We start from the raw sequence: 17350 nt of genomic DNA on the forward strand, positions 1-17350 counted from the left end.
TTGTTTAGATACACTATTTGTAAACAGCCTCTAAAGTTTAATTGGCTTGGTAAATATGGCAAAGGGCAGATGAGGTATATAGAAAGAATTCCTTATAGAATTCAACATAAGGCTTGCAGAAGATAGGTTAAGTTGGAGAAAGCTGATCCAAAATACTGCAGTACCTATTCCAGAGTGATTTTAATCCTGAGCCAAAGTGATGATATAGAAGAAAGAATTCATTAATAATATTGTTATATAGTTTATATCGTCACTGTAAAGACCAATTGCCGTAACCCTTACTTTTCACCAAAGTGACATTTTGATGGTAATGCACTTATTGCATACTTTTACACGAACTGGCCAAGTATCATATTTCATATCAAAATAATTCAAAACTATTTTTTGGCCATTTGTAACTTGACAAAAAATATTCCAACCAAATGCTGTAACCCCTCTAAACGTAAGCCACAGGGTACGTACAATTTGTAATAAAATAATATATTTAAAATAATAAGTAAATCCAATCAATGTCCACAGTTTTTTTCACTTTCTGAACAATTTGATATTTAAGGGTTACGCTACTTGGTCTGTAGAGTGACGATATTATATTTAATTTGTTCCTAAAATTAGGCATATGTAGAGATCATAACGTGAAAATGTGCATATTAAACGTAAGACGAAGACATTGTTAATGTGGTCACCATCTCAGTGATGATTCTCTTGATATCAACCAATGCCCACTTTTAATCATTTGAGAAATTTGCAGCGTCATATGGAGAGCAGGTTAATCGGGTTAATCCCGATTCCTCTGTAGAGTCATCATCGAATTCAAATTTGATATTCAGTACGCGGACATAGAGGATACTTAATGTCACCGAGACTAACTGAGCCAGTCCGACACTTTCGTTTTCTCTCTATTTTTTTTCTTTAAACACCACGGTGCATGGTTGTTACATCAGTTCGGTGCGGCTCCATATCGGGATACCAAAGTCATGGAAAGCGATTCTGCATATTCACGGCTATACATACATGGCGGGTGATTATGGGGAACCTAAAATTTACACCTGGAAGACGCATGTACTCGCAGCCCTCTTCTTTCGATGCAACCACTTATCACTCTTCCTCTTCTAACAATGTGACCGAAGAGTTTTAACGTAGAACGCGTCTCTAGTAAGTAGCAGAGAGATGTTCTTCGACCATATGAATCATCGTACTAAAATCAAGAAAACACCTAGCATCACAGAAACTACACAAAATATTCGTTGAAACGTTGATATTTTGTATCTTCTGATACGGTGTTGTAACCTGGACTCCCATGATCTAATAAGAATTGGGCACAATTAGAGTGTGACCATGCTCACAAATGTCTCTATGCAAAATGAGCTTAGCAACAACATATCTATCTATACGGACCTATCTATAAATATCGATATATTCGAGGGAAAATTAGTTATTGCTAAAGTAAACCATTAAGCCCGCTAATTGAAAGTTCTACAAACAAAACTTTACTATTCCATAAAACATTCATTACTATTTATAGGAAAGGATAATCCTAAATAAAGTCAATGTTTGCATTCAGGAATCAGGTTGTTTAATGGATATTTCCAGGAAATTCTGGAATATTATTATACTTCACTAAAATATCTCTTTCAGTCGGTACATACCTAGTAATTTATACCTCTAATTGAAATAATAAATACTTATTAAAACTACATACTTACATAAATAGTAAGGTTTTTTTTTAAATAAGGGATTACATAATAATATAAAAGATTTTTTTTAAAACATGTTTGAAAACTTTCGTGTGATGTATCGCCAGTTCAATCGATAAAGCTCACCGCTCAGAATGTAATGGACATGGCCCCCACAAGGGCGGAAGCTGACAGGGCTCTAGGCTGGAGGGCCTGGCTCTGGGGGGGTGGGGCTGCGTGACGGTTCAACCCGATAAATGAGATAAACACACATCACAAATTAGCCCTAATGGGAAAAAAGTCGACTGCGGCGCTATTTTATTTATAGACATAACATTTAAGTCTAGTTGTCTAATGTCTAGTTGTGTGATGTAATTTTTGACAACTCAGTGGTTCTAGTGGATTTATTCAACAGTACAAAAAAATCGCTAAAAATACACTTAATATCCTTAATTTTACATGAAACAACATTGAGAAAACGATTCTGTAAAGCATCCCACTACCGATGGGTAGGGAGGCCGCCAAAGATCTTGGCCTGTGGGCCGGCTTCAAGATGTGTGGGTTCAAGTCTCATTTTTGGTACAAACTCTAGGATTTTCTAAGGCATGTTTATTAAATTATGTCTGTTCAATAAAGAATGTTGCAAAGCAAATTTGAAATAATACCTAAAATGATTAATTGTATGGATTATCTTTACTGATACAATTAACTAAATGGGAGATAAGCTCACCGATCAGAATGCGATGTCAGTTTAATACCCATTTAGTATATAAATATATTGTTTTTTTTATTTCAGAGGTTGCTCCAAATTACGTAGAAAATTTATAGTTGTATTAGGGTATCAAAATAAATAATAGATCTTTTGAAATAGTTTATGCTCTGGCATCTATTACTTTATTCTGAAACACATATTAGTATTCCTGATCAAAACAATTTACTAAACTCCTGTGAAAATAATATTTTTAAACCTCGATCGAAAAAAAAAGTATTAGGCTGCCAGAAAGTTGAAGGAGTAAAACTGTTCCTAGGAAATAATTAATGAATAGAATGACTTTCATATTGACCGGTAGGCAGTTACGCCTCTCTAATAATTCTGATAAATGCCGACTGCGGCAGGAAATATTATAAGCTCGGGTAATATTCAAGGGTTTAATCCGCGGTTTAATACTACGTTTAATCCGGCGTTTAGTCTGGGATTAAGGCGTGGAAGAAACGTTACATTTTTTTAACCGAGTCGTAGAGCAATTTCAAGCCCTGCTTTCGAATACGTAATTGGTAAATTAATCGCACATGTATAGGAGTCGTATAAACATGTCGAATGTTTTTTGCTTTGCGTTTTACACATGGAAATATATCAACACTACATAAATTTGACGTTACTTAAGAGTCGGGGTTGTAAATTAGTTCACAATTATTAGTATACTGGGACAAGCGCACAAAGTTAAATATCACTTATAGTTGTTTTTAGAAACATTTCCGGTTTTTGTATTTATTCTTATTCAGAGTTTACAAAGGTTAATCAACAATAACAGAGAATACTTCAAACGGTCACGAAAACAGATTAACGAGATAAGATGACTCGCTCGACCAAATTACTTGCCAAAGGATTAGTTCAGTTCAGGTAGGTATCACATTTGACAACTAGAAACCACACTTATCACTAGAAATAAATCTCGATAGTGTAAGGTGCTTAGTTTCAAAATAGAGGACCTATATGATCAAAAGACCTAATCAGACTAAGCTGACTGGCTGTAAGACTGTGAGACAAAAATTACGAAGTTAACATAGAGTTAAATAATCCAAATCCATCTATATAGCGCTTGCGGTGTCCGGTTAATGGGCCGCGCCATCTATGGGTCTCTTTTCAATGTCACGCCGCTACATTCTTTAATTATCTGTAGTTTATAGGAAAATTTTAATGAACAAATTTTCGTACATTATATATTGATTTAATAGATTCAGCTTAACAATAACTGCAAGCTTATAGTAGCGGTGCTACAAAAGCGATCTACGGGTTGCAGGTATGGTAAGGAGCTGTACTACAAATGCGATCTACACGTTGCAGGTCTGGCATGGAGCTGCGATACAAAGTCGATCTACGCGCTGCATGTATTGCAAGGCGGGAGGCGCGAGAGTTGGCGATGGATCGAGAGAAGTGGCGCGAATTTGTGCCTTACCGTGATAAGGTGAAATAAATAGGTAAGTCATTAGATAAGTAAAATAATCAACGATCATCTCACTTTTCAATGAACATAATAATTCCTAAGCAGAAATTTTAATGAAAGGTTTTTTTATAGTAATCTTTATTTTGCAAGATAAATGCCAAAAATAATCAAATTATAAGGATAATGGGGATTGAGTATCCCTGATAAATAATAAAACAATATAATCTAATAACATGTAGCTTATAAAAGTTTAACCTATAATATTTTAATATTCACAAACAAAAATTAAAATTATAAAATAATATTGTACAAATTTGTTTACCAGAAAAAAAAATATTTTTAGGCTGATAAATATTTCGTAATATTTTTTTTATATTAATCTTACGTCTTTTTGCGAGGAAAAATACAAATACAATTTGTTATATCCCTCATAAAAAAATGAAATACGAGGTGTTAAACTTTATATTATGACGATAATCACGTCCGCAAATTGGATCATTATATTACCTATCTAAAATAAATACTATCAAGGCATTGAATTATGCAAGTAATTTACATTCCAAAATAATATTATTTTCGATCGAATTTAAAATTCTATTAGTAAAAATTAATTACATTTTTAAGCGATGTTCGCTCCTACGCGGATTGTGCTACCTACATGATGGACGATCCAGCATGGTCCATACTGGATCATCACAAAGTGAATGTTTACTAGGAGTGGTTATTAAATTTCAACCCAAGTCATCGGGTCATTAAATCAATCACACGCTGAAAAACTTAACATACACCAACTAGGCTACTGTGAGGTAAAACTATGTTAAGTTCAAAACTGAGTATTTACTACTAATAAATGTTAAAATTTCATTCGTTGTCCTCTATAAAGTGATAAACAAAAGTGACTAAGTATTTGTATTTAATAACAGAGAAAAATGTTAAAATGTCTATTGAGTTAAACATTTCAAAAAATCGTTTAGAACATTATAAAAAACTAAAACAATATACAAGAAAAACCTATTTTATGTATTTTAACACTAAAAAATACAAGACGTTCAATGTGGGAAAAATCATTAATTTGTGTCTCCCAGGAACACATGTTTACCTTACCGGGTGTGGTATAAAGCCTACGAATCTCGAGTATGGTGAAATATGGGAAAAATTTTAACACATGTTAAAGAATATTGTTTGATATAATTCGTCTCTGTTCTGGCAGAACACACTAACTGGAGAATACTAGTTTTGAGTAATTTGACTTTGAAGTTGTTAAAATGTTTGAAATAATGGTTATATCATGTGAGTTTATTAAGTAATCGTAAAAAGGATGACTTTAAAATAAAGACTGTTTATTTATGAAGAAGGTTTCCAGACGGTACAGTTTGAAATAAGGAAAATTTTGGTACTAACTCAATATGTCATTTTTTTCGAATTAGTGTTTTCTGCCAGAACAGTGACGAATGTATCATAATAATTATATGCAGTCATTCAAGTTTGCCACGTAAATGAAACAAGCATTCAATCGCACGCATTTAGGATATTCATAAAATAATGAAGATAGTCCGGCTTTAAAACTTTGGTCCATTGCGACTGGCTGTCACATTTTTATCATCTTATGAATCCACTTCCCGTAGTTTACCTTTCGCATACAAATTCTTTTAATGGTCGATACAATACGATGTGGAGTCCAGATTATTTTACGAGATATTAGCAACTTACTCAATATTTCTTTTATTTTGTTAACTGTCAATTCATGGTGGAACTGCATTGTATTGTTGTTTTTATTTAATAAAACGCAATGTTTTATATAGTACTTATTCCACTTTAATTAATATATTAGGACCGGTTTCGTCCGCCTCAGTGGGACATTTTCATTTCATTTCCCACTGAGGCGGACGAAACCGGTCCTAATATATTAATTAAAGTGGAATAAGTACTATATAAAAAAATTGCGTTTTATTAAATAAAAACAACAATACTTACTCAATAATTATAATACTGCACATAAGTATTGAAAAACAATATGTGCATTTTCCAGACTCGTGAATAAAACGCAACATTCACGACATTATAAACGGAGACCTTACCTAAAGCGCGAACCAAATCGACGTCACAGTGAGCTGCCGCTACGGGAAAAGAGTGTGTAATGTCGTTGTTCTTAGTGTTTAAAATGTTATCAGACTGATGCTCCCATCCCGTAGCATATTTTGAACCTTTACACTAACATTGTCAGTTGGCAAAATCTGCCGAAATCACCAGAACAAAAATGAGGTCACCTCACGTTGAACAGCACTGCATCGACACCTGCATGACTCAATTAACGTTTTTATCATCTTCTACATGCCTACAATTTTCTAATGTCATGTAAAAATCAGTTTTATTGTTTTTAGCGGTTGGCACTATGTATTTGCGATAAAAATGTTGCCTATTATCTATGGTCTGCACGTTGGGTTCTGTTCAAAATATTATCTATGGATGTCATGCCGCAAATATTTTAACATACGCACATGTAGAAACTGTTAAAATTAATTGAAATTAACATGAATCTAATATATAAAAATTAATATTTGTGTGTTTGTTTGTTCGTATTTAATGCGCAGCCATACCGTTCATCCGATTGCAATAAAACTTTGTAAACTTATTGCTTGCACTTGCGGGAAGAGTATAGGCTATACTAATATATAAAAATGAATGTCTGTCTGTCTGTATGTCTGTCTGTCTGTGTGTCTGTTCCTATACCATTCATCCGATTGCAATGAAATTTTGGTAAGTGGTTGCATGTACACCCATGAAGGTTTCTGAATTAGAAAAATCATCTTCTTCTTCTTCTTCTTCATTATATTTTCTTTTATTTGTATGGTTCCTATACCATTCATCCGATTGCAATGAAATTTTGGTAAGTGGTTGTATGTACACCCATAAAGGTTTCTAAATTAGAAAAATCATCATCTTCTTCTTCTTCTTCATTCTATCTTCTTTTATTCGTATGGTCCCTATACCATTCATCCGATTGCAATGAAACCTTCGTCAGTTGTTGTGGTAACACCCGCAATGGTTTTTGAATTAGTACAACCATCTTCTTCTTCTTCTTCTTCTTCTTCTTCTTCTTCTATTCTATATTCTTCTATTCGTATGCGTTCCTATTCCATTCATCCGATTGCAATAAAATTTTCGTCAGTAATTGTGCCAACACCCGCGAAGGTTTCTGAATTAGTACAACCATCTTCTTCTTCTTCATTCTATCTTCTTTTATTCGTATGGTCCCTATACCATTCATCCGATTGCAATGAAACCTTCGTCAGTTGTTGTGGTAACACCCGCAATGGTTTTTGAATTAGTACAACCATCTTCTTCTTCTTCTTCTTCCTCTTCTTCTTCTTCTTCTTCTTCTTCTTCTTCTATTCTATATTCTTCTATTCGTATGCGTTCCTATTCCATTCATCCGATTGCAATAAAATTTTCGTCAGTAATTGTGCCAACACCCGCGAAGGTTTCTGAATTAGTACAACCATCTTCTTCTTCTTCATTCTATCTTCTTTTATTCGTATGGTCCCTATACCATTCATCCGATTGCGATGAAACCTTCGTCAGTTGTTGTGGTAACACCCGCAATGGTTTTTGAATTAGTACAACTATCTTCTTCTTCTTCTATTCGTATGCGTTTCTATTTCATTCATCCGATTGCAATAAAATTTTCGTCAGTAATTGTGTCAACACCCGCGAAGGTTTCTGAATTAGTACAACCATCTTCTTCTTCTATTCTATCATCTATTCGTATGCGTTCCTATACCATTCATTCGATTGCAATGAAATTTTGATCAAGTGTTGTGCTCACGCCACAAAGGTTTCTGAATTGTTACAACTATTTTCTTTTTCTTCTATTCTATCTTCTTCTATTTGTATGCGTTCTTATATCATTCATCCGATTGCGATGAAATTTTGACCAGTTGTTGTGAGTACGCCCGCAAAGAGTTCTGAATTAGTACAACCATCTTCTTCTTCTTCTTCTATTCGTATGCGTTCCTATACCATTCATCCGATTGCAATGAAAATTTGATTAAGTGTTGTGTTCACGCCCGCAAAGGTTTCTGAATTGATACAACCATTTTCTTCTTCTTTTTCTTCGATTCTATCTTCTTCTATTCGTATGCGTTCTTATACCATTCATCTAATTGCGATTAAATTTTGACCAGTTGTTGTGCGCAAGCCCGCAAAGGTTTCTGAATTGTTACAACTATTTTCTTTTTCTTCTATTCTATCTTCTTCTATTTGTATGCGTTCTTATATCATTCATCCGATTGCGATGAAATTTTGACCAGTTGTTGTGAGTACGCCCGCAAAGAGTTCTGAATTAGTACAACCATCTTCTTCTTCTATTCGTATGCGTTCCTATACCATTCATCCGATTGCAATGAAACTTTGGTGAGTTGTCGTGCACATGCCCAAGAAGATTTCTGAATTAGAAAATCATCTTCTACTTATATTCGTATGCGTTCCTATACCATTCATCCGATTGCAATGACATTTTGATCAAGTGTTGTGCCCTTGCCCGTAAAGGTTTCTGAATTAGTACAATCATCTTTTTCTTCTTCTATTTGTATGCGTTCTTATGCCATTCATCCGATTGTGATGAAATTTTGACCAGTTGTTGTGCGCACGCCCGCGAAGGTTTTTGAATTAGTACAACCATCTTCTTTTTCTTCTATTCGTATGCGTTCCTATACCATTAATCCGAATGCAATGAAACTTTTGTCAGTTGTTGTGCGCACACCTGCGAAGGTTTCTAAATTATTATTATATAAAATACAAAGTTTGTTGTTTGTTTGTTCCATCCAATTTTGATTTTTTTTTTTACTACATATTAATAACATTAATAACGTTTTCATAATTTGGATTCGATTTTAATTTAGTGTTCTTATGTTTGACCTTTACTCATATTAGAATTATTTTCATATTGCCATATTGTATTACAAAGATATTTTAATATTAAAAAATAATTACCTATTATTATTTTTCAAATATCTAAGATAAATATAACCACGAAGCGAACCTGTGCGAAGCCGGGTACTTCAGCTAGTAATTAATAATAATTCAAATTACTAATACATTATAGTAGGCACTCTTCACCAGTGTCATTCTTCAGTGAATTTATAGAGATGGTGATGGTTCAAAATATCCTGCAAAATGATGAAACCATAGACTAAATTTATCGCCGCGATAGCGTGACAGTAGGCGACATGCACCATGACATGCACCTCAATTTGATTCGCGCTTAACACTCATCCATCACGGGCACGTAAGATAATAGATCACTGATTTATAAAGAATATTAATATTATATTCAGTAAATAAGTACCAATTAGTTTAATTCTGTATTTTTTTCGTTATAGTAAAGAGTGAATAGGTAAATTTAATAATATAATAGCATAACTATGCCCAAATATTAACAACGAAAGGTATAATAATATAATAATAATGGCGCACAAGTAGGTACAAGGCAGGTGAGTTTGAGAAACAGTCACGCAATGCCCGTCACCTGTGAAAGCTAAGCATTTTTGGATATTTCTCGTCCGACAGACCCCAAATGAAATATTATCAGTGAATAATGGACTCTTCCAGGGTGTATTAACCTTTTTTATGCACGCCTCTGTATGCTACAATATTTTTGGTGTGAAACGTTTTTTGATAGGTATATTCTTCTTAAAGTTAATCATAGTAATGTATTCTTCATACTTGAATAATTTTAATAAAATAATAACAACTCGTGTGATTTTTACTACACTCGTGATTCAACACTATTCTATTATGGCTTTAGCTTTTTATTAAATTATTTATTATAGCATTCGGACACTTAGGCCCGTTTCAGACGGGACACCGGTGTCGCGCTCGTATATAATAAGGAGGCCTTTGTATTATGTTTATGAACGCCTCAGTGCTAATGAGTCAACGCGTGTCCGGTACACTTTTCCGTCGGCCGCTACATTCTCAAGTCGCCGATACACTTGTTTTTATTACCGAAGCCAGTTTTATGTTTTAATTTATAACGCGAAATTATGCGTTGACTCATTAGCTCTCGGGCGTTCATAAACATAATACAAAGGCCCGTTTATTTGAATACAATGACCTCCTATATTATATCGAACGCGACACCGGTGTCCCGTCTGAAACGGGCCTTACTCTGCAGGGTCACACCAAGCGGGGGTGTTAGGGGTACAGAAGACCCGGGCGGCAGGATTCGGGGGGTGGTGAAACTCGAGAAAAAAAAACATTTCTTAATGATTTTATTAAAATATAATATGCATATATTATTCAATTACACTGAATCTTATGATAAAATATATGAATAACTCACGTACGTTGCTTACTAAGAAGAGTCAGAGCTAATAGGTATATGTAACATTTCGACTGTTTAATCTGCAAACCAGCTAACCGCACTTTTGAACAAAAATGAGATTTGATGGCATTGCATTTTGTTATTAAGAATGTTTTCTATGCTCTCACAAAATTTCAAACTCCTAAATTTAGAAATAAATGCGTTATCGTTCTTATCACAAAAAAACCAACTACAGGTGCTGAATTTCCAATATATCATAAATGAAACAACTCCGCTCTTTATACAAATTTTCCTTATATAAAAAAGGAAGCTAAAATAGTGTATTAATTTATAGTGCAGCTTATTCGTAAAAAAGTCAAAAAAGTGTATTTTTGGAATTGTTAAATTCCTCTCGATGGTTATATTATTAAGTTTTTTCTCTTTCCTGAAAAATTTGCCCAAATAGAGTTAGCCGGTTTGGGTCCGTATCATAGCATAATAAATAAAACATTTCTGCAAAAATATAATCATTTATACAACAAATGCTACCACAGATACAATATTAAAAAAAAACAATTAATCTCATAAATTTGTTTCATTAGTATAATAATAAAAAAGTTACCGTTTTCTTCTATGATATTAAATATTTATTATTAATAGATAAATGTCTTGTTTTTTATTATGTAATGAATATTTTGATGACAATAAAATAATTATTTTACCTTTTGTCTTTCATATTTCCACTAAAAATATAATTTAAGGGGCAGCAATTTTGGGTTGGTACCCGGGCAGCAGCTACCCTTGCCACAGAACTGCAACTCTGCCATTGTAGATAAAAAATATTAATAATTTTGATTCTCGTGTCTTCAGACTTTTTATTATAACATTACAAGATTCTTGTTTCTTGATAAATAATTATTTCTTCTTCTTATTGCGCCATCCCCTAGCGGAGGTCGGCCACCATCAAGGCGATCTTATCTTTGTCGTCTGCTACCCGGAACAGTTTGGTGGAGCTGCACTCGTACTAATCACGGAGGTTCTTAAGCCACGAAATACGGCGCCGTCCTCTGCAACGCGTCCCATTGATCTTTCCTTGAATGACGAGTTGGGGAATGCTGTATTTTTGTTCTCTCATAATGTGGCCGAGGTAGTGTAGTTTCCTGGTTTTGATACTACGTAGAACTTCTCGGTCCTTCCCCATTCGATTGAGAACTTCAACATTTGTCACCCGGTCAGTCCAAGGAATTTTGAGGATGCGTCTACACAGCCACATCTCGAAAGCTTCAAGTCTCCGTGACATCTCTTGGTTTAGCGTTCATACTTCCATACCATAGAAAAGAATTGAGAGCACATAACAACGTACCATACGCAGTCTCAGACCTAGGTTAAGATCTCGATTGCTAAGGAGGCGTCTCATTTTGAGAAAGACGCTCCTTGCGATCTCAATTCTAGTTTTTAATTATTGCTAATGATATTTTCGACAATCATTCACTTTCACGTATATTCTGTTCCGAGCTTCTGCACCATGAGGATATTATGAATTATAACACTACAACAGGCCATGAGGTCGAGTAGTGTAGTAGTAATTATCAGAAAAACACTCAGTTTATTAAAAAATCACATAAATAAATATAGTGACATAACCGTGAATCGAATCGGGAGCCGCCAGATGAGAAGATGGTTTCTTATACACTGGACTACAAGGTGCATGCAAGATGAAGATGTGTGCTGGATGAGCAGGATAGTACTTAGATTCAGATGATAGGTATGGTAATTTGTTGACTATTGAAGTGAATTGAGATTTGAGAATTTATTGCCCAATAAATAATATACAATTTGTATAAGATAAAATAATACAAGATATTAACGGTCCGAAGTGCGGCGGAAGGATGCTTATCCAATAACTTGCGATCAGCTATTTATTGATGTATGCATATTTGAATACTGCGCTGGCTATATATGAAATGAATACTTATTCAATAAATTGTGATCACCTCCTATATCGCAATCCATCCAGTTCATCTAGCGTTTGCTGACACAGGTTGGTTTGTTGGCCTCCACATAAAATATAGACAACACATAAACTTATATTAATAAATTATAATTAAAATTGTGAAAAAAAGTATAAGTACTTAATTAAATTAAATCAAAATATAAAATTATAAGAAAACAAGCTGAAATAGTACACATCAAACCAAAAAACTTTATTTTTGAAGTTATTCTTCTTTTGGGGTGTTTGATAGAGAGTGAAATTGAGAGCTGCGCGCACACACCGTTACGAAAGTGCGCGACTATATATGAAGTTAGCTGCGAATCAGTCAGCTGTATACAAACGCAAGTTTGATAGTAGAATTGTTCCGTTGCCTCGGCAACGAATTTATTATTGTCGGCCATTTGCAATTATTACGTAAACAAACGATTATACGTCAGAGTGACAGTTTTTACTTTAAAAATAAAAACAACGAGAAATATTTATATAATTTAGTAATATAAGTGTATAGAAATAAATAAATGTGTAATTTAACAAGATAATTAAGATCTAGTCAAAGAATCTAGGTTATCACAAGTTTTGTTACGCCAAAGAAGTATAACTTCTAACGCGCGTACATAAGTACACACACCGATTTTTTTATGCTGGAGTAATGTATTGAACATGTCAATAGAAGAAGTATTCAAAAGAGAATTAATCCTTGGTAATAAAGAATGAATGTCGTTGGAACCATTCTGGATTACCGCGCTCCTGCTGATAATATTTTACTGAATAAATAAACGTCAGTGAGTAGCGTGTTCTCTTGGCGTGCCCCCGGTGATGCATCACTGCCTCAGTTCACTAAAACACGTAAAAAATACGACGTCACGCGTCACTCAAGGAAAACTAATATAGAGTCGCGACTCGTGCGAATCTAATCTACAGATTGTTTTAAACGAAAATGTCTAACATTCATTAAAAATTAAATATACGCGCAATTATCCCCGTTAACTATGCTAATGTAAACGAACAGATTTTTCATCGTGTGTTTTGCTCCGATTTTTAATGAAAAATATTTTTTTTAAATGTTATTATAAGAGTATGGCTGAAAGCTTTCAAAACAATTCACCAACTGCGCATGACACTTCGGAATTAAAAACTTATTGGAAATTATGTATTTATTATAGTATAATACCAGTAGCAAAGACAACCTGTTGGATGAGCATCTAAACGAAAATATCAAAAATGTGAATTGTACGTCTAAAATATCAGTAAAAACAACTATGATATTATATGAAATGTATTAATTATACATATGTTGTGTATTTGATGTCAAAGTATTGACCTATTAGGTTGAACAAGTACCTAACATCAATTTCCCGTAAAAACAGATGTTAATACAAACCTCCAGTGTGTGTGGTGGCCCATAGGTACTATCTTCTTTGGATCCATGGTCAAAAAACAAATAGTAGGTACCTAATATACATATTTTTTAATTTATCGTTGAATTACGTATACATAATATGATTAAACTAATATAACATTCTTCATTAGATAACGTGAGAAAAAACAAAATATAGAAATATCTAGCAATCAAAATGAGTCTTCTTCTTCTTCTTCCACCTTGTCACGTCCCAACATTAGGGCATAGGGTAAGCACAAGTTGGCGCCACTTCCCTCGGTCTATCGCCAACTCCTGCGCCTCCCGCCATGAGTAGGTATTGTTAATACGTTCGTTTAAATAAAACAAATGGTTAATAATAAACAGAACTTTAAATACCACCTCAGTGCGTCTATTATATACACAAGGCTGCTATCAGCGGCCATTGGGGGTAGTTTATCATATTATTTTGTATTGAGGTATTACAATTATTACAATAAGTTAACCGTCTAGACTGTCAAAACTGTCTATCTCGCTCTAAAAGTTAGCACAGCCAAGAGAGGTGCTGTTATTGTAACAATTAATCACCTAAATACATAAATATGATAATACTATCCACGATAGCCGCCAATAGCAGCCTTGTGTATAGAATAGATGCGCAGATACTAAAAATTAACAATATAATATACAAAAAATGGTTGTAGAAATTGATGCAATAGTTACAAAAATACATAGTCAAATATCCTTCTAAATTTTAATGCTTCTCTCTTTTCTTATAATTTTATAAAATAAATGAGATTTTATTTCTTTTATTATTATATTATTTTATGAATAGCCCAAAACAATTTCTCTACACACAGTATGTTCCAGGGAAGCCAAAAGATTTTTTTTCTAATATCTGTAATATCTGGGTGGATTGGAGAAAATAAAACGAAATTATTTTTATACCATAAAGCAGGCGGTGAAATGACGATGCATCCAAATTCACGAATCGTTAAATTAATGGACAAAAAACATTATCAAGATAACTAAATCAGAAAAATATATAATTATAAATAAAACTAGCTAATCCAATCCACCACGTAAACGCCCGTTTTATTGATAACACAAAAAAATACAAACTAAATAAGTTTTGTACATTTGAATTATAACTAGAAATTATAATGTTACTAGGTATATCTTATTAACTACGTATTTTAGTGAAACATATATATTGGGATGTGCGACTCCCTGTTTATCTTGGATATTTTTTCCAATTTAAAGGGCAGATCGGTGATAGAGTCCTTTTCCTTGCACCTTTAAGTAGAGGAACGTTTACACTTTACATACGTAATAATATAATACATGAAAAAAAAAAATTAAACCCTGACGGCTAAAATTATTAAACATGGAACATGCTTTGCCTACTGATTGTTTGAATGCTGGTTGTCCAGATTCAAAAGAAAATAAAGTAAATTGCGGGGCGCGGGTTTACACGTCATTCCCAAAGCGCCGTTCTCGCACGTTCGCGGCCGACTGGTCTCTCGCGACCGCGCTACTTTTGTGACTTTATTTTTCGTTACACCTGTGCAATTTTTCGTAATGAATCCGCCCGGGAGGTCAAGACAAAAGCATGTATCCATGCTAAATACATTTTTACACTGATTTTGTCTCGCCAAAATACGCGTTTTGTTATCAAAATGGTTTCTATGAACATCATGTAAAAGTTAACTTTTCCGCGAAAAATTGGAGTTTTAATGATCAAATAAATTATGTTTAGTCAAATTAATACATTATTATAATAACGCTTCAGTATAAATTTCTTACAATGGATATTAATAATATCTTATATTGGTTTAATAAAAAATAAGTTATCATTCGAATCGTTCGTTGCTTTTGAACACTCTGTACGTATTGAAATGTTGCGTTACCTACTCGAATGACGATGCTTTCTCACTTTTAAAGCTATATTGAAATATTTCTATGAAGAATTTTGAACTAAACATTTAGGCGGGAACACAATATATGACACTTAAGACATTTTCAACCAGATGTATGATTTGCTGTTGAAATGCTCAGCGTAATGGATATTATATGTATACCTGTACTAAACGTCAACTTGATTTCATTTCTCAGTAATAATAGCAAATGAAAAGACATAATAAAAAATATGTTTTTGCTTAGTGACTTCTTCTGTCAAATCAAATTACAATATAATATATCCCTATTCTTGAATGATCGTGTCAAATCTCCAATACCTTGCTACTTCGGAAATTGTGAAGTAAATCATATATATTTCATCACTGAAAAAATGACCGAAGTAGGTGTGCAGTTTTCTGTATTTTAACGTATGTCTTAACTACTGATCTGTTCGTATTAAATCTTTCTTTTTGGCATTCAATAATATTATAATGTACATTAATATTAGCCGATCCAATAGGCTCCGGGTACATAGGCTTATTTATGTATTCCAATATCTTAAAAATTACATGTCAATTGCAAACTCCAATAAAAATAAAATTACATGTACCAATCTCAGTTGTCCCTTCAGTGTCCCCCGTAGCCAAATGCTTTTAATTAGGGATTGAAATCGAATGAAAATGTCAATACCGGTTTTTCGGATTTTATTATTAAATACAGGTATTAATACCGGTATTCGTTAAAACATTAAAAAACAGAAGTACCTATCAGTAAATATAGATACTAAATTCTCTTTAAAAATATATATTATAGCAAAAACCTTCCTATATGTTGACATTTAAAAAAATGTTTAAAAATTGTATTGTAGAACTGGTGAATTTTACAAATAATTGCAATACATTGATAATTTTAATTATAGCCTTCAATTTAAATGCAAATAAACCTGGCTGTATAATTATAGAATAATTGAACAATTGTCACGGATGTTTTCTATTTCGAATACTACGAGTATTATGATAATTCATCGCGACAATTATATAAATATATTTGATCGATTTTGTTTTATTATTATTTCACCTCTCTTGGATTCAGTGAATATTTTCATTTTAGCAGCACATAACTTTACTGATAATTCATTTTCAAAAACGTAAACGAGTATGCTTTCTTATACCGAAAATTTCTGTATTTTGGATTTTTAAAACCGGTATTTATTAATACTGGAATACCGGTTTTGAAATACCGGTATTGCAATCCCTACTTTAAATGCCATATTCGATTCGCGGTCACGTCAAAATACTGTGTGTGATTTTCACAAACCTGAGTGTTTCTGTGATGTATATATTTACACTTCTGTAATAATTGATGTCCCTGTAATCTATTGAAGCGATTAAAAATATTATTTATTATACTCTGTAGATACTATGGAATATGCACATTAACCCATCACTGTAATGCTACTATGAGTAAATTGAGTAAATAAAATTTTCAACTATAAAGTTGGCAATAGATTTAAAGCGATTGAGAACCTCTGTTCTAGAAAACGTTTGAATAACACACCCCACTCTAAACTAGTCAACTAGTAGCAAGAAGTCTGTTATTTTTGTATAAAATATATTAAGAGGCCTAAGTACTTTTTTGACAGTAATTGATTATGCTCTATGCCCAGTACTTTTTTCGGTGGTTAGATCGTTCTTTTGAAAACTTAGCTGGAAAAAATCCTTTTAGGTTTTTTTCATAATATTGACATACTTTCATTATGAAGAGCTAAGTTATTTTTCCAAACTTTTGAGTATTTTTTCAAATTATTGGAGTTTAATAAAAATAAAGAAGAACAATAAACGTGATGTAATCTTAGAGGATATAAGAAATGGATAAGACAACCTATATATTTTTTTATCGATATCTTTTAATATATAAGCACACTGTGTTTGGATTACTGTGAAAATCTCATATAGACAT

At 33.1% G+C, this 17350-nt stretch overlaps 1 protein-coding gene across 2 annotated transcripts in view; it reads right to left on the reverse strand.

Annotated features, from left to right (window-relative positions):
• The window catches only part of LOC147078033 (irregular chiasm C-roughest protein-like), a 622953-nt gene that overhangs the window by 353307 nt on the left and 252296 nt on the right, over window positions 1–17350 (reverse strand). The window lies entirely within an intron of this gene.

The sequence above is a fragment of the Rhyacophila brunnea genome, unplaced genomic scaffold (genome assembly GCF_057557595.1).
Source record: "Rhyacophila brunnea isolate RB1 unplaced genomic scaffold, BYU_Rbru_1.0 scaffold_12, whole genome shotgun sequence".
NCBI classification, from domain to species: domain Eukaryota; kingdom Metazoa; phylum Arthropoda; class Insecta; order Trichoptera; family Rhyacophilidae; genus Rhyacophila; species Rhyacophila brunnea.